Genomic DNA, 19,874 nt, shown 5'->3' with positions numbered 1-19,874 from the left:
CGAAACTCTCGCAGCTTCAGGTATGGCGTCTCCCCTGGGTCTTTCAAAGTGAACAAATAATGCGATATCGAGGATTTGATTTCTATAGTCTCTACAAATTAACATAATAACAAAGGATCACACATTTTTCAAGTGAATACCTTTTGAAATTGTAAAAGCGGATGATAATATCATCATCATCCGCTTTTACAACGGGAAAAGCAAATTTGTGCTGTCATATCTAAAGTACTACCCAAGCCGATTGCCGACTCCATCCGTACCAAAGGTTCTAGACTTGCACACTTATATGGCCTACCAAAGAAGCATAAGGCACAACTTGCTATGCGTCCAATTCTCTCCGCTACAAATACATATAACTATGCGTTGGCTAAATGGCTGGATGAAAAATTGAAACCACTCTCATGCAATCAATACACGGTTACAGACACCTTTGAGTTTGTCAACGAAGTACAAAGCCTTGAGATCAACAGAGATGATATCCTAGTATCCTACGATGTCACCTCTTTATTCACCAATGTACCACTGGATGAAACTATCCAGATTTTAGCTGACAAAGCTTTCAGTGATGACTGGTTCAGCAAGACCCATGAACTGAACCTATCAAGAGACCAGCTAATTGAACTACTCAACGTAGCCACTAAGAATCAACTATTTCAGTACAATGGAAATCTCTATGAGCAAACAGATGGGGTCGCAATGGGATCCCCTCTTGGTCCTCTGCTCACCAATGTTTTATTTTGCCTCCACTACACATCAGGACACACTAGACAGTGATTAAAATGGGTGCGTTGGCCAGCCAAGCCATCGTCCCGTTTATTCCATCTCAGCATATAATACAAGCTATGAATAAAAAGACAATTGCTAAGTGCACCAAAGCCGGACACGAAAACCCTAAAACCAGCAAGTGGAGAAAATTGGGAACGTGTGCCCCCGACCAAGGCAGTGGTGCAACCCTCGGGGTTTTAGGGTATCCTTGGTTAACATCAGTACTGTAGAATAATAAACCTAAGGCTTTATACAGTGATATAATAGCAATAAGAGAACTAAATAAACGTACAACAGTGGATTACAACTGATGATATTATTAAAAGAAAACCAAACTTAACCTAAACACGGCAAAGGCTGGCCATAGAATGTCTCACCTCGCCAACTGTCACCGATTACAAACTCAAATCCCACTATACACTGCACACCTCAAACCCGTACCCAGCCCTCTGGTCCGTGGCGGCAAAATAGTAATTTATGCTAATTTAAGATCATCACAAATTACATATTTTGCCTCCACTACACATCAGGACACACTAGACAGTGATTAAATTGGGTGCGTTGGCCAGCCAAGCCAACATAGAGGTGAAAAGAAAGGGCTTGAGCTAGAGAGAGAATGATTTTGACACTTCTAATCTACTTGCTAGAGAGTCTTTGACGTAAATGTTCTTGGCAGAGGTTGAAGCCCGACGGCCATGACGTTGAAGATTCCTCTCAGGGACACCGGAGTTCGCAGCCAAAGTCGCCCCACCTGATCTGGCAGAGTGGGTACTAAATTTAGAAATATCTGGAACAATATCGCGAAAAGACTTCTTAAACGACTCTCTATAAGTCGAATAACATATAGGCTTATTGACAGACACAAGACGCTTGCGATTGCTAGACGATGATATAGGCCTGAAAAGGTACTCCTCAGAATCAAAAGAAAGGTTAGAACTTGACATATATAGCTTAAGAAGGGCCACAGGACAAATACTAGAACCAGCTGACTCAGCAATAACCACGGACTGACCCTCCCTTAATTGGTCGGCTTTACTTTTTTCGATAAAAATAGAAAGAAAACCATCATTAAACTTAACATCTTTGCTTCAAATAAGTGACAACTCGGAAAAACGAAAAAAGCCGGAAAAAGCTAAAACAAACATAACTAAATTACGCAACTGTAAGAGGTCATGCAAGTCAGTTTTTTCAGCTAATTTCCTGAGATGCTCCGCCTCAAGAGGCTCTTTTCTGTGGTTAGCCGGTGAGGACGCAGAACGAACGGCACCTTCTTTCACAGCCACAACAGTGGGATGACTAGTAGGGGAACTCACGGCCACCAGATCATGCAGCCACTTGAAAGCATAGAAGGCGGAATTGATAGAAGAAACTGATCTGCTTGACTCCAGTAGATACTGTAGAAACAAGGCACAATGGAAGGGCTCTACCGGGAAGGGACTGGTACCCAGAACGGTAGTAGCAAATGATCTCCATCTGTTGAAAACCCTTGTATAACAAAGAGAAGTCCCGGAAGCCCTGGATGCAAGAGCTGTAAACTTCATATTCTCCGTCAACAAAGCAACCTCTCTTGTATCACATGTAGGGGAAGTCCAGAACTCTGTATCAAAAATATCTAGAGAAAAAACAAAAACCAAGTGATAATAAAGGAATACAAAGGACAAGCGGAAGCTCGCCAGGGATAAAGACAAATGGGGCCTAAACAACACAATGAGAGAATAAACAACAAATAAATACAGACAAGGAGCCTCAGAGAAAAAACAATGTTATATTTAAGTACGCTTATACAACGCAGAAACAAAACTGCAATAAACACAATCTATTCACCCCTCAAGGGCACTGTATAGAAATCTTTAACGTTAACAGTCTCAAATCAAAGGCCCCTCAAGGGTACTGTATACAAATATCACAGACCCCTCAAGGGTACGTCTCAAAGGGCCGCATGCTTCAAGCAAGGCGCCTCAAAGCCAGAAAACAATGCGCTAACACTGTGGAACGCGAAATGCATTGCAAACTAACGCAGGACCTTGCCTGGGTGCAATACTAAAATTAATGCGCAAAGCTACCATTGAGAAATTTAGCGGACCGGATCCGAAAATGGAATTCTTGGCTTTGCCTCTGATGAACAGACGGGGAAGATCAGGGAGGACCACCCAATCATGAACGAAACTGCTCCAGTGCACACCGTCGAAACAAAGGATGGGCCAAAAATGCGCTGATCTCCAAAGGGGAACGATGAGAGTGCCAGACGCATTGCAGAGCTTCAAATGACTGACGACTTTGCATGTCAAACAGACAGGAGGACAAAGCCAGTTGTCGTTGGACCAATCTTGGACGAAAGCGTTGACGCCAGACGAGCCGGACTGATAATACCTAGAATTGAAAACCTGAAGCTTTGCATTGTAATGGCAGGCGAATCTATCACAAGTGTGTGGACCCCAGAGCTCGTCGAGAGCATAAGAAACAGAATCGTTGATTGCATAATCATCGTAATCAACTAACTTGCTAATATCGTCGGCACAAGTGTTGAGGTCCCTGGGAATCCATTGCATGTCAATGCTAATACCGCCGATGAGACATTGTCGGTGAACATCAAGAGCCAACTGTTTCAAAGCTGGAACTTTGGATCCGATGTTAACGATGCGAACAACATTCTGGTTGTCTGTATACCAGACAACAGTCTGCGCACCAAGAGAATCCTTGAACACCTTCAAGGACAATGAAACAGCAAGAAGTTCGCGAAAAGTCGAACTTTGTGCACTCTCATAATCAGAACAATTTTGGTGAAACATTTTGTCCTCGAATTGTATGTAACTCCCGCAGGCTGAATTGGACGCATCAGAGTAAACGATTTTGGAAGGCTTGCGCTTAATAGGCCACAAAGGAAGGCCGTTGATATCAGCGAGATTGTTTTTCCAAAAATTCAATTCGTGTAAACATTCAGGTGTCAAAGAAACAAGTGAATTCCAATCAGCAGTGGAGTTAATAACCAGAAAGGTGTTCCTGGTCATAAGTCTAGTGACGTTCCCGACGCAGTTCCCGAGCGAGATAATTTGTCCACACACATTTGCAAGCTTGCGAACCTGGTGCAAGGAGCGCTCCGAACATAAGAGAGATGATGAATCGTTAATAAGAGAATCAATTCTCTTGTCCGTGGCTTTGATAACGCACTGGGAAGTGTTAATAACAGTCCCAAGCCAGGTAATCACTTGAGTAGGATCCCAAACGGATTTCTCTTCATTAGGTAGGAAACCAGACTTTAGTAGGTCAGAATGAACAGCCAAACTAGAGATCTTCGCTTTGATACAGACAGCGGCCGCCCCTAAACCATCGTCTAGGAAGGCAACTATAGCTATAGAACCGGTCTAGCTTTCGGCGAGGTCGGACGTCTTCTGAAGCGCTCTGCCTTCAAAGCAAATGTAATCCTCCTAGGGAGCCCGAGAGCTGAGAAAATGGCAGATGAACAACAAGCAACCAAGGAAAGCTCCACTCGCAAAAGAAGAAAACGAAGTAAAGGCTCGCAAACTGATAATGAGGACTGCGAGATAGAATATTGCCACGGCTGTACAAACATGGCGGAATCACTCGCCGAGATTAACAGCAAACTTGACAAGGCCTTAACCTGCATCGGAGAAATGGAAGTACTCAAACAAAAACAAGAAAACCTGGAGAAAAAGAACAAGGAGCTAGAAGATAGCCTGAGTTTTGCCCATACTTCAATTGAAGGGCTACAAAAGAAGCTGGCTACTCAAGAACTTGCCATCAACGAGCTAAACAAAAGTGTTTAACAAAACAAGCTAACGAAGAAAAGCAACGAGCCATCAAGCTTGAAAGTCACAGTCGGCGAAATAATCTTAATTTCTTCAATCTACCTGAGCAAAAGAATGAATCGGCAGAAAAATCTGAAAAAATCTTGAGAAAGTTCATGGAGGAAAACCTCAAAATAAGCAAAGATGCAAGCGGGATTTATTTGGAGCGCGTTCACCGCGTCGGAAAACCAGCTAATTCCTCAGATGAAAAACCTAGACCACTTATTGCAAAATTTTCCTTTTACAAAGACAAGGAGTTTGTCTTATCTCGGGCAAAATATCTTAAAGGAACTGATTTCGCTGTGGCATGCGATTTCCTGAAAGAAATCGTCGACAAGAGAAAAGCACTTGTCCCGATTCTTAAAGACGCAAAGAAGAGAGGTCAAGACGCAAAACTCATCTTCGACAAACTGTACATCAATGGACAAGTATACACTCCAACCGAATCACTATAGTCCTTCCAACGGAGCTAACGTAAGATATATTTTTTTCTCTTCTCTTGTTTCTCTGGGTTCCTTGCTCAGCCAAGCCCAGTTTAAAGGTTAGTTTGTAGATCTCGCTAATGTTTGCCTACAGAGGTCTAGTTAAATACCGAGCAGCATGTGCTCTCTTCATGTTATGTTTAGTCCCCACGTTCGAGTCACCCCATTTATATAGTTTAACTTTAATTTCGCATTTTATTTCATTGTTTATAGTGTGTTTGCCGTGTTTGTTGACAGTTCAAAATCGCTATTTAGCATCTTTCTCAATGAATCACATAGAATCTGTGCTGCAAAAAACCCATGACTGTTCCTTTTAGACTCTCCTTTTGTTCTTTGAATGTAAGAGGTTTAAACCAAGCTAGAAAGAGGCGGCGGGTGTTCAGATGGCTTCATAACCAAAAATTCGACGTCGCTTTTTTACAAGAAACCTATTCATCCAAAAGTGTCGAAGAAATATGGAAAGCTGAATGGGGAGGGAAAATTTATTATAGCCACGGTACCACGCATTCAAAAGGTGTGATGGTATTGTTCAAGCCAAATTTAGATTTTGAAATCGAAAGCGCCATCGCTGACAAGAAAGGTCGGTATCTGTTGCTAAAAACCAACATGTTTGAATCGTCCTTCTTGCTAAGCAATATTTACGCGCCAAATGACATTACCGCTCAGACAGCGTTTTTTCGTAACCTTGACAACATTCTTTTACCGTATGCAGATTCACAAATCATCTTGGGAGGCAACTTGAATTGCTCATTAGCACCTATAGATAAAACAGGTGGAGCTCCGGTTCAAAAGAAACAAAAAGTCATTGATGAGATTGAAGGCTTAGTCGGACGATTCAAACTTCAAGACATTTGGAGAGATCAACATCCCAACAAAAAACAATACACATGGCGCGATAATTCCTTGAAAGTGCAATGTCGTTTGGATTACTGGCTTGTTTCGAAAGAATTGCCGTCTGCCATTGATATAAACATCAACCCCACAATATCCGATCACAGCGCTATCGCTTTTACTTTACAATCCAAAGAATATGCTAAACGGGGACCCGGGTTTTGGAAAATTAACAACTCGTTGTTAAAAGACGCAAACTTCATTAATGAGCTCAAAAGCAAAATACCCGAATACAAAAATAAACACAGCTATCTCACTGACAAAGGCCTGTACTGGGACATGTTCAAAATGGAGATAAGAGGATTTTGCGTCCAATATTCAAAAAGGAAAAATAGAATAAAAAGAAATAAGGAATGCGACCTTCAAAAAGAAATTGACGACATGACCTTACTGCAATCAAATAGATCAAAAGAAAACATTGCAAAGCTTTACCAATTAAGAGCCCAACTCAACCAGATTGCTGAATATAAAACTGAAGGAGCAATGATTAGAAGCAGAATACGTTGGCATGAACAAGGGGAGAAAAACACCAAATACTTTTTAAATCTTGAAAAAAGGAGGTTCACAAAAACACATATAACTAGACTTAAAACGGACGAAGGGAAACTACCTGTGAAAATGAGATTTTAGAAATGCAAAGAGCATTTTATGAAAATTTGTATGCAAAGGCCCCCTGCAATAGTGACACACATAATGCCTTCCTACAAGACCCTAACCTGGTTAAGTTAGAAGAGCACGACCTGCATGAGCTTGAACAGCTTTTATCTAAAAGCGAGTGTTTCAATGTCCTCAAACAGTGCCAAAAACAAATGCCCAGGCAGTGATGGCCTCTCGGTTGAGTTTTATTTGCACTTCTGGCATCTACTCGGCGAAGAAATGGTAGAAAGTTTTAATTACGCCCATAAATTAGGAAAACTAAATATCACTCAAAGACAAGGTATAATAAAGGTCATACCAAAAAAACGAAAGAACCAGCTGTATTTAGAAAATTGGAAACCATTAACGTTACTTAATGTTGATTATAAAATAGCAACAAAATCAATAGCTCACAGAATCGCTAAAGTCCTTCCCAAATTAATAAATGAAGACCAAACTGGCTATGTCAAGGGCCGCTACATAGGACAGAATATTAGACTCATCAATGACATCATGAAGATAACTGAGCTGGAAAACATTCCCGGCATGGCGATTTTTATTGACTTTAAAAAAGCCTTTGACACCGTTGACTGGAACTTCCTTTTTAAGACCTTGGAGGCTTTAAATTTCGGCCCTCAGTTACAACAGTGGATTCGAACCTTTTACGCTGACTGTTCAAGCTGTGTAACAAATAATGGTTACACCTCCGCTTTCTTTAATCTACAAAGAGGTGTTCGCCAAGGGTGCCCACTTTCTGGCTCCCTGTTTGTGCTCTGCGCCGAAATTCTTGCTAACGCAATAAGGTCTAATGCAGGTATCCAAGGAATCAATATTTACGGAAAAGAATTCAAAATTTCACAATACGCAGACGATACCACTGTTTTTGTTTCCGATAGTATATCTGCCCAAAATTTATTCCAACTGCTCAATACCTTTCAAAACTGCTCAGGTCTCGAAGTAAACAAAAGTAAAACAGAGGGCATGTGGCTGGGCGCAAACAAAAACAACTTGGAGGAACCTCTAGACATAACATGGCCAAAAGATCCCATACTTGCGCTCGGTATACACTTCTCCTATGATGAAGAGGCTGCCTTTCAAAAGAACTTTGAACAGAAATTGTCTTCAATGACTTCCCTACTTAACCTGTGGTACCCTAGGAACTTAACTCTACATGGCCGTATTGTCATCCTAAAAGCACTAGCCCTTTCCAAACTTATTTATAACACCGCTGTCCTCCCTGTTACATCTAATTTCATTCAAAATGTTAATAAAGTTATATCCCAATTCGTATGGCGCAAGAAAACCCCAAAGATAAAGCAAACCACAATGATTGGACCGAGAGCAAAAGGAGGTCTTGGAATGCCTGATTTTGATGCAATAAACAACGCTCTCAAAGCGACCTGGATCTGAAGACTTGATAACGGTTACCCTTCCACGAGCTGGACGCATATCCCTGTTACCATGTTAGAAAAATGTGGTGGCAAATTTCTCCTTAAGTGCAATTTTGATCTCAAAAATCTCAATGTAAGAATTCCTCTCAAATTTTACGAGAAAGCCTTGTTGGTTTGGCAGTCAATCAATTTGTTTACTCCGTCCTCAGAAGAGGAAATACTTGATGAAATTCTTTGGAACAATAGATTCATCAGGATTGGTAACTACTCAGTGTACTACAAAGAATGGCATGAAGCGGGTGTAGAAAAAATTAGAGATATCTTCAACGGTGACACATTTACATCTTACCGAGATTTCTGCTCTCACTTTGCCCTTAAAACTAACTTTCTAACCTATTACGGTTTATGCCAAGCAATTCCATCTAACTGGATTAAAACTTTGAAAGGCAAATTACAGCCGCATTCGAAGGAACCTACAAACATGGATAGAATTCCCCTTGAGAAGCTCTCTTGCAAACTTGCTACTAACTACCTTGTTGAAAAGAAGTTCGTTTCTGCCACCGCCGAAAAAAGACTGAAAAGAGCTAATTTGAACGACCAGCAAATTTATCAAACGTACATGATGCCTTTCAAGGCCACTAAAGATATTCAACTCTCGATGTTTCAGTTCAAGATTGTACACCATATTTTACCCACCAATGCTGCATTACATAAATTCGGTATTAAAGAGCACGACCACTGTCATTTATGTGCTGAAAAGCAAACAATTACACATCTCTTCGTAACTTGCCCCAACGTCCAGCTGTTTTGGACAGAGTTTACTGATTGGTGGTACAGAAAAAACAATACTGTAATCACGCTCTCTGAAGCACAAATACTTTATGGCATCACAGACACCGTGCCTCTGTGTCTCGGTTTAAACCTCTGTACAATAATTGCAAAATATTATATTTACACCGCTTCAAAAAATGAGGAAGATTATTTCTTAGACGCTTTCTTGGCTATCCTTAAAAACAAAATAGAAATAGAAACTAGCAGAGCAAAGGTGCAAGTTAAACTGTAAATATAGCTAAATATACTGTAAATTGTCGCTTTTTTGTCATTTTTTTTTTTGCAGTTTTCACTAGTTCTAGTAACCGTAGTAAAAGTTTGTAGTAATTGTCCGCGATTAAAAAGTAGTGTAACGTAAGCGGTTTAAATAATACTGTTGTTTCGTCAAGCATTGTAATTAGAGCAAGTTGTAATTAGCGTAAGTAGCTGTATTGTTGTAGTTTTATACGTAGTTTTTTGTAATTAATAATGTAAGTATGCGCGCTGTAAAAAATAGATAATTAATAATAATAAAAAAAAAAACTATAGACTTTCCCTCGGATCTCCATTTCTTGACTAACGGCTTGAGAAGCTTTGTAAATAAATAAGGAGCAGAACTAAGGCCAAATGGCAAAACTGAAAACTGAAAATATCTAGTATGACCGGACGAAAAGGTCCAAGAAAACGACAGATATTGCCTATGATCTGGAAAGATATCCACGTGATGGTAACCCGATTTTAAGTCAAAGGAGAACATGAAATCTCCGGGATTTAAAACTTCTCTGGCAACGGACAGGTCCTCGCATCGAAACTTAAACTTGAAAAGATATAGATTGACATGACGAAGATCCAAGATCAAGCGCTTTTTCCCTGACTTCTGAATAGACACAGATAATGGATTAATTATAGTAGGAGGTGTAAAAACTTCGGTGATACAATCCAAACTAATAAGCTCGTTAATAGCATTCTCAACAAAATCAGATTCCTGAATCGCTGAATTATTGTTCCGGGCAACAAAAGGTGCTGGTATTTGAAGAAGTGGCAACTTATATCCAAACTCAATAGTGTCAATTATGAAACAAGGTGCGTCAATATCTTTCCAAAACTGAAGCGATTTACGCAATCTTCCTTTAACCGAAACAGGTGCATCATCACATGCAATTTCACAGTTCAGCGATGGATCCTCTAGAAGAGATAGCTCACAATACGGCAATGGCAAAGCCTCAGACTCATGGTCTAGAAAATAAATAATACACGACAGGAAAAAACATAGTTTAATAAATGCAAATTAACTCTGAACGCACTAAGCACGACTCGTATGAAAGATCCAGCGAAAAATAAGACAAACGGAAAACAACACAAAAGAAAACTAGAACCAACTACACCTTGATCCTGGGTATTGCTGTCTAGTCACTTTGCCTGTTGGTTGGCAGGATTGGAAGAGGAAAGAACATTCGGGCAGGAAGCTTGCCAATGTCCAGGTTTTCCACAGGAAAAGCAGAGTCCGGCAGATCTGCCAACGGAAAGCTGTTGATTGACCCGAGTAAAGGAATTAGGAATTTGGCCGACGGTGAGCTGCAAATTTCTTGAGACAGGTATTCCAGATCGGCGCTGTAATCCCAGACCACGTGGAGCGAAGCGTTTCGAGGCTCTAGCGCTCTCACCTCAGCTCTATAGATTTTCTTCTCGTCTTCTTCGTCATCCACCAAGTCGTGATGTTTATATTCCAAAACGGTTTTCCAACCGTACGGCGACTTATCAGCCCACAAAATTAATTTTTGCCGATCTTTAAGCAAAGACAAACCCCGATCCAACGCTTCCTTGGTCCTCAGAAGGTCCTTACGCTCAAGAGCGACACTGGCGTCTTCGACAGCTTCCATGACTGATTTATTGGCTTTAAATTGCTCCTCGTTAGTCTTCTTCCTGAACGAAGGTGGAGCATCCCGCTTTAGCCTCTTGATCTCAGACATCTGCTCCGCGGCATTCGAATCATTAGATCTCTTTAGATCAGAAATTGAAGTGGAAACTAAATCCTTAATCTGGCCAAGCAGATCGCGATTGTTCTGGGCAATGATCTCTTTAACTTTAGCTTCATCCATTGTAAAAACCAAACTTAACCTAAACACGGCAAAGGCTGGCCATAGAATGTCTCACCTCGCCAACTGTCACCGATTACAAACTCAAATCCCACTATACACTGCGCACCTCAAACCCGTACCCAGCCCTCTGGTCCGTGCCGGCAAAATAGTAATTTATGCTAATTTAAGATCATCACAAATTACATCATGTGCTCCATTGAAGACAAACTCAATCAAGATTGCAAACTGCCCTCCTATTATCTACGATATGTTTATGATACCTTTACCATCATGCCTGACATAGCATCAGCCGAAATTTTTCTTGACACCTTAATCCATTGCCACCCATCAGCAAAGTTTACTATGGAGGTGGAACGGAATGCCTCGCTTCCTTTCATCAGTGCTCAACTATTAAACTTAGCCCCCAGAATCAAGACCAAGGTCCACGTAAAACCAACCAACACGGGCCTTTTACTCCACTACCTGAGCCATGTCGACATTCGGTACAAGCGCAGTCTAATTACCACCATGTTAGATCGTGCTTACCGCATATCGTCCGACTGGTTGTACTTCTCACAAGCATGCGATCAACTTGAGATGGTTTCCATTAGCTCAGAGAATAAAACTACGCATAAGTACCCTGGTTCGTATTCACTGCCTTATTCCCTGAGGGCGGGGGGAGGGGATGAGTGGTGGAGATGAGGGACTTTTTTTGCTTTCATAATTGAAGTGTAATGTTTCTCATATTTCTAGTGTTGAGTTACATTTACCATGATACCAACTATTAGTTTACACTGTATGGTTTATCATATATGGGCCTGTATTTTGCTTATCTGTCAACAGTAGTGGGATATAAAGTAGGCACCATGATTTTTCCTACCAAATTTTGATAAGCCTTTTCCAAACTTAAAAGGCACAGACCTACTGCCTCAGAGGAAATATTTTGTTGGGTGTGGAAAGTCAGACAGATTTTTCAATTACATGTCACGTCCTGAAGGAAAACGTCAATCAGGAAATTTTCATGGATCTCTACGATATCTCTGATTGATGGAAAAAACATTTTTTCAGTGTACCACGATTAGCAAATTGGAAGTTTGTTGGAGGCAAATTTTGTCAAGATTTAGTAGAGCGAAACAAATTTTGTCAGCTTAGTGCGTATGAGCCTTACGAAACATCAGTAGTACACCAAAGTCTCAGGAATGAGATATGAATCTTCAATGCTCTACAGGCTTTTTCACGAATTGGCTACTGGCGAATTCAAAAATTCATCTGCGTTCTCTTTCTTTTCTATCCTTCCACGCCGAGCTTTTTGACCGGATCACATTTGAAACCACTCAGTTTGCCATGCTGAATTAAGTTGAGTGCAACAACTCGACATTTGAAACCATTCCTTGTCATGCCACTGCTGGGTTCTTTTGACATGTATTGAGTTTGGCACAGCAGTGGCACAGCAATAGCATGGCCTTAGCTCCCAAGAAAAATGACTTTGCTCCATGCTTTAAAGTGCAACACTGACTACTTCCAGCTCATTCTTGACTGGGAGCGATCTATACTCTGGAGGGAGATGAGGGGAAAGTTTGGGCTAGAGAAGTGACTCTTTGGCAAGAAATTCCTATACATAAGGAATCTACTTACCAGACACAGTAGTTCAGTCCAGCATTGGAGAATTGGAAAATTTAAAATGAAACATTGCAATTTTAACAGCTATCTAAAAACCAACTGTTGAATAAATTTTCAACCACAGGCAGATAATGTTTCCTGAATCAAGGAGCAAAGTGTCAGCCCAAATAACCAATTACTGTTCAGCATTCATTTTAGCACGTAAGTCATTAAAAGTGGCATCAGTTTTCTTGTCGATATGCTTGCAACATTACCTACATGCATACGAATTGGAGCAGCGTGCCTTTTAGTGTGCTTTCATGTTAGCAAAGTTACTTAAAAGATTGAAGCTGTGCGTGTGCAAAAATGAGTCATAGCAATTGCACATTCCAAAGGACTGTTTTTTTTTGGAAAAAGACTTAATGCGGTTCTGACTAAAGCAGAAATGAGTAGGCTTTCAAATGCCACGCATGTTGCGGAGATCGCATACACAAAGAACAACACCGCCTCTGAGATCCGCGACATCATTATCCGAGCTTTTCCATCACTGGCTGGGAAAGACCTTAGTGGGTGAGTTTGATGTTTGCTAGATTAACTAGCTCTGGATGTGCTATATCTGTTTGAAACTACTTCACAGTGATTATTAACACAGTACTACACAATAACATCGCTCCTGCAAATAGTCACACTTCACTTCACTCCATACCATCTTTTTAACATACAGTTGGGGCCCCGCTATTTCAAACTCTCAGGGGAAATAATAGTTTGAAACAGTCGATAGTAAATGACTCAAGGGCAAGTCTAAGGGAAATTGTCTTGATTTTGAATTAACAGGGAATTCAAAAGAACCAAGTTCGAATTACTGGGGTGCAACCATATGGTGTTTTGTGGCTTAACACAGAAAAAAAGAAAGCTGAAGGGTTATTTTGTGGAATGCTGAAAATTAAGACTAATCGTGATTAAACAGCATTTAAAGGAATTGTGTTTTTTAAAAATGCAATAGCTTCAGTTCAGTGAAATTTTTACTTATCAAAGTAGATCGTACGTGCCCGCCAGCAGCACAAACATTAATGAAACATGCAAGAAAAGGCTTCAAGCATGTTGTAACAGTCCCAGCAAACAGCACTTAATATATTCAGGAGAATGCTTTCTTTAAATAAAGGCAATGTTCTTTGTAATCTCTTTGTTTTGATGGGAGGTGGGGAGCGGCTTAGCAGGACGTGATGTCGTGTGACAGAGCTTTGGGAGCATGAGTAGTCTGAGAAGTAGACTTTCTTGAATAAAGGCGGTCATGCTATATTTGATATACAGTATTCCCTAGCTGAATCCTTACCGCTGCGCCACCCTGTAATAATGAATTTGTGATGAGGTAATACAGCTATTAATTCATCAAAACCCTTCAGCTTGCAACTCACACTTGTAAAAAAAGTTCCCTCCTTTAAACGTTTACAGTATATTTTCATGCTTTTACAAATTTTGGTTGTAGCCCCATAAGATAATGGCAATCATTTAATATAAAACTACAGTACACTGTTATGAAAACATTAAATTATTCACTTCACAAAAACATGCAAACTACCGTTATTAATTTCTTTTAAAGTCTTGAACTTTCAAGCACCATTTTATATTACAGTACAGGGAAATCACCAGGTATAGCTAGTGCACTGACTGTGTACTCAATATATTTATTCAATCAGTATAGAATTATCTGCATCCTATGAGCGAGGGCATGTCATGAAGTAGGTGGCAACTGGCGTGCAAAATGAAGAGCAGATAATGAACCTCTTCTGTGGTTACAGAAAAGATAAGATTTTCCTGTTGCTACCAAATCCAGGTTTGTAGAAGCTTTTATTCTTATAAGATTAATATTAAGACTGATTTCAGTTGTAGTATAGTTACTTTGGGTTTTGTAGAGATGCACTTGTTCTGATTGGTTGAAGACTGCATCCCATCTCACATCTCACATTTTAGAACACTGAAGCACTATACCTTATCTCCAAAATGGTTGGCTAAAAATGTATTTCAACTGTCTGAATGGTGATCTGATAAGCTTCACTGTGTCTAGGGCAACTATGTGTAGCTGTTGAATAAAAACTATGTTAGATAAACATTATTATATGTAGAGTTAGTCCTGAGGTAAATCTAAGAGCACTGATTGGTTCTTTCTTTCTAGATTTTGCCAAATGGATTGTTTCCATTCCTGAAAACAGTAATAAGCCATGTATTTCTGGTTTTCAAAAACCAACTAAATTCAAAAATGTGCCAGATCCATACTGGAAAGGCCCAGTGCCAATGTTATGTATGAGATATATTTTTTAATTTGGATATTTTTTCTTTTGTTGCAACAGCAACAACCTCAGCTATAACCTCGCCTCCTGCCACACAGCCATCTACATCTGGATCCCCATCTGGACCCCCAACCACACAATCATCCATACAACCATCCATATCTGGATCCTCATCTACACTACCAGCCACACAACCATCCATATCTGCATCCTTGTCCACAGCACCCCCAGCCACACAACCATCTATATCCATGTTCACAGCATCACCATCCATACAACCATGCACCCTTGCATCCCCATCTACACCCCCAGCCACACTGTTATCTGCCAAAACAATCCCAGACACACAATCATCTTCATCAGCCCCTGTAACCCAAGCCATGCTTCCCTCCACTCCACACTTATCCATTTGACTGCACCACAAAGAAAGGGAGCTAAGAGACAAGATCTGGAACTGTCATTCTATATTTAGATTAATATTCTATTTACTTTTCTTTCCTGACAGATGACTACATGTATACTTGCATAAGAAATGTTTAGGTTTCAAAGACTTCAGACTTTGAAAAGGATTCAGTGTTTTAGGACTGGTCATTCTTTATGGGTGGGGAAGGGACCCTTTCTAATTTTCAATTCAATTTGTTAAGTTTTGTTGGTTTGTTATGTCCATCTGATGATAATATGGCCCAAAAAAATCTTTAAAAATGCATTTTATTAATATTTGAACATATGACACTTGAACTTTAAATAGGTATCATATTTCCCCTCTACAAATTAAATTGCTTCAATGTTTTAGCATCTACAAGACAATATATTACTGCCATGGCAAGTGCCATGGGTGTGACATTTGGTATGATCAATACACTATGCCTTTTTTTTGTTCTGTTTTCCTTGTTTTGTTTCTGTTGTAGATGTTTTTTGCGGGGTTTTTATTTGACCCAATTGTAATGTAGGTTAATCAAATTGAATTTCAACAGATGACAGGTCAGATTCTTCGGATTCAAATCAGTCAAGCCGTGATCGTGTGTCAAGCGACGAATTTTTTTCCAATTTATGTAATCATTTACACAGGCTTATCTAGCTTATTCTATAAAAATGATTGGTTTTGTCTCTTTTGCCCAGGCGAGATCAAAAGACAAACAGACAAGTGGCAATATCATCCAACTCGGAGGATGATCATGCTGATGGTGAGCAGTAAGCTTAGAGTGACTAAGTGGACACCTACAGTTATTGTTCAAGTCATCAATATCAGGTCTTTTTAATTCAACCTATTTTATTAATTGGCCTAATATTTAGTGCAGATAATCTTATAAATGCGGGTGCAATTTGAAGGGTGCGTGCAATTTGAAGGAATTTTGAAACTTCACTTGAAGTGTAAATCCTTAATTGCATGAGCTTTCAAACAATTACTCATTTGTTATATGACTGAATAAATCGAGAACAGGTGACTGTTACTTTGCACTGCAGAACAAATTAAAAATTGACACTACATAGACCTGCACTAAGCCAATCACAATGATTTATTCTCTCAATCATATAATTTTATAACAGTAATTGAACAAATAAAGTTGAGTGCCAATTGCTTCTATGTATACCCATGAGGGGGGCTGTTTTTAAAGAAATTAATTATGCATTCTGCATTGTGTTGAAGTACAGTACCATATCATTAGACCACACCCAGAGAATATTTTAGTGATCCTGTATTTTGCAGCCACCTGTATACAGGTCCGACTGTAGTAACAAATCATTAACAGAATTATCAACTGAATTTGTACAGAGGACTTATATGGTGGCAAACCTACAATCAGAGGCTTATGGTTAAGGTAGAAATTAAGCACACCAATGATTATCACAAAGCACTGTGTTATTAGTACATCATGTGCTTTGAAAACAGAATAAGACCTACTATATTGATCTTCAGGCTATCTTTAGGTGTTATTTTCAATAATTGATTAGTAACACTTCATCACTTATAGCACTTACAGGTGAAGCTGAGGCACCAAGTCTTTGCAAGTGTTTTATTATTATTTCAGACTCAGTATGGTTCTGCAAGAAAATGTTAGATATTGCCTAGAAAGGGTGTCTATGAAACATGTACCTTCATAATGTAGACAAAGACGTGGCAGACAATCGTTTCTATTTATATATGTCGTCATAGTATAATGATGAGTGTACGGATGTTATATTATTGCAGGGGCCACGATGGGTCCAGATGTACTTTACTTAATACATTTTGTATTAATTGATATTTCAGATGGATATGTCAATGATGATTTATCCACTGCAGGAGTTGACACAGGTATGCTTAGTAGTCACTAGACAGTTACAGCACATGTAAACACCAGTGCAAAAATAAGAACTAATACCAAATTTTGGCAGGCATCATTTAGTTGCATGTGTAAATGTTGTCAAACCTAAGTCTCTAAACCTGCATATAAGTTTTTATAATTATACTCATCACTATTCTGTCAGTCTTTTTTTAAAAATTTCCACCTCTTTGTAGACGAGACTGTTTTAAGGACTACTGAAGTCCTTAAATGCATAGAGGCCTAGCTTGGAAGAGGGAGGACAAGATGCAACTCTTCCATTCATAACAAACACATTTCAAGAGGTAAGTTACTGATTACACACACACTACTACAGCAAGTGATTTTGAAATTTGCTATTGTCTGTATAAATTTGATTGCCATCTTACCACTAATGAGATAAAACAATGAAGAGAAACTATTTAGTTTTACGATTTTTGTTTTATTTTTAGTTTACATGGCATGGTACAAAGGACTCAAAGGTCATGGAGGCAGTGCTTCTGCCCTTAAATTGTACTCTTCCATGCAAGAGAAAATTAGTCGGGTGAGATTTCTCTCATGATCTCTTCATGATCTCTCATGAAGAGTAAAAGTAATCTACTTCAAAATGGAAAGACTGATTAATTAAGTGTGATCTAGATTACGTACCAGAGTTAGTGTGACTCCATTGTTCATTCACCTTAATTTATGTTGTTTACTTTCAGTCTGTTGAAAAATGTGGCTAAGCAAAAAAATTGCTATTTGTGGATTTCACAACACAAAAGCAGACATGCAGATAAAGGCATGTATGGTGACTCCTTCACATAAATAAGATAAGGATAAAGGCTATTGCTAGCATGTGCATTTTGTTGCTACAGTACTGTAGTTTTTATAAAAAAAGGTTGACAAAGAAGTGCTGTATAAACTATTTCAAAATTCTAATTGCATTATTTTGTAATTATGTTTCACTTATGAGACTTTGTACTTGCAATGAAAGTGAAATATGGGTTGAAGAACCCTAAATCCTGTGTTTTGGTACTGGCACCATGCTACAATGTGTGGAAGTTTTTAATGGTTGGTAAATAATTCTGTATTGAATTATCTTAAGAATGTCGTGTAATTTTAGTTGTTTTACCCATTCCCAGACATTTGGTTGATTAATCAGTTGATATTAATAAATGATTGACTTGAAATTATCAATAAATATTACACCCAATTTGGGTTCAGGAAATAATTCATCTGATCATGATATCAAATCATGATATTTTGCAATAACTTAGTGAATAATTGTTTTAATTCAATTGATCAAAAAGTTTTGTTTTCATAGTTAAATCACTCTCTGGCAGCTTGGGGGAAATGATCCATACATGTACACACTAATTGCTCAATGGCATGTATTCAACTAAATCAAGTGCATGCAGCCAACTTAGATATAATGATATAAACAATTTGAGTCCAACTTAGAACACGCCAGGAACATTGCGTTGTGTTCTTGGGCAAGACATCTTACTTTCAAATTGCCTCTCTCCGCCCAGACATATAAATGGGTACTGGCAAATCTAATGCTGGGGGTAACCCTGCGAAGAACTAGAATTCAATTCTTGGGGATTAGAAATACTCCTAGTTGTTTCATGCTAGAGAAACTTGAACATGCTCAGGCCTGATGGGCCACTTCGCTTACATGCAGATTTGTCATGTTAATTACATAGGGTTTATCACAGAGCCTTTCACTAAAAAGGAGTAGAAATAGAAAAAAAAAATCAGTAAGTACATATGTGTAACTATAGATAGAGTGGTTATAAATTGAATGTTGTACAACCAAAACCAAACCAATTAGTTATCAACTAGACCGCTCAGCCAAACTCCAAACTGTAAGTAAAACCAAAACCAAAACCAAAACAAAGTAATTGCCAGTCAGCGATTACCTTCAACATTCAGTAGAAACCACTCTAAGATATTGCAATAATTAAACTAAGGAAATCGATTTAAAAATGTTCATGTAAATGAAGGATTTAAATCCTCTTCTTCTCTCAGGAGAAAGTTGGAGGAATGGTGCGAGATGTTATGCTACAATGGACCATACATTTATTAACCATACATTTATTATTTTATTATTATTTTTCGTTATGTAACAATGTCAGGGTCCAAAAAATACACTAAAATCAAATCTGATAGGGCTCCTCAAAAATCGTCAAAACATAATTAAAAGATAGTTAAACAACAGAAGCAATTCCATGGCTATACTATAAAAGACAGTTTCCTAAAGAAATACTTCATTGCATAAGTGCTGTTTATCTGTATTTGAATTCATATCGGTTTGAATTGACAACATGTGTTATGTTGGCCAACTAATTGTCACATTCCTGTTTTTTTTTTAATGCCAAATCTGCCATATTAGATGTGTTGGTGCTTTCCAATACACATTTTCTGCAGTACAGTGTATTAATCTGTCTGGTGTTTCAGGCTGTTTTATCCATTTACCTCCCGCTTATGTTTGTTTCTATGTGTTGGTAAAGTTTTGCAGATATGAGTGCAGTAACTGTTTTCCTTTGAAATTAGTATCATTTTGCAATTGTTATCAATTTACTTTGCTTAATTACTGGTAAGTACTGTAATTCCTCACATTAAATCTCACTGAGGGGAAAAGGCAAATGTTCACCCTCATACAAGGATGTTCTATTTGTTTGCTATCTTGTAGCTAGGACAGGATTCCTCAAATGCATTGAATTATGACAAAAAAGCCACTGCCATAACAAAAATATTGTAAATAATACATTAAAACGCCAGCTGTTACCCAGCTTGCAAACGATACTTACAATATTATTTTGCCTATGTAATTATGCAGG

At 38.9% G+C, this 19,874-nt stretch overlaps 1 long non-coding RNA gene and 1 pseudogene across 1 annotated transcript in view; both read right to left on the bottom strand.

Annotated features, from left to right (window-relative positions):
• Positions 1-770: 770 nt before the first annotated feature.
• LOC149099370 (uncharacterized) overlaps positions 771-19,874 on the bottom strand; it is a 42,962-nt gene continuing 23,858 nt past the window's right edge. The window contains exon 2 of the long non-coding RNA XR_016203643.1: positions 771-2,377. This is a non-coding gene — a long non-coding RNA (uncharacterized LOC149099370). The remainder of the gene's footprint in view (positions 2,378-19,874) is intronic.
• LOC149099374 (uncharacterized) lies at positions 10,088-12,518 on the bottom strand (annotated as a pseudogene).

This window comes from Orbicella faveolata, unplaced genomic scaffold (genome assembly GCF_042242905.1).
Source record: "Orbicella faveolata isolate gen_17 unplaced genomic scaffold, um_ofav_v1 contig_46, whole genome shotgun sequence".
NCBI lineage: Eukaryota > Metazoa > Cnidaria > Anthozoa > Scleractinia > Merulinidae > Orbicella > Orbicella faveolata.
Note: the sequence above shows the minus strand (reverse complement) of the source record. Positions and strands in the feature narration are given on the sequence as shown.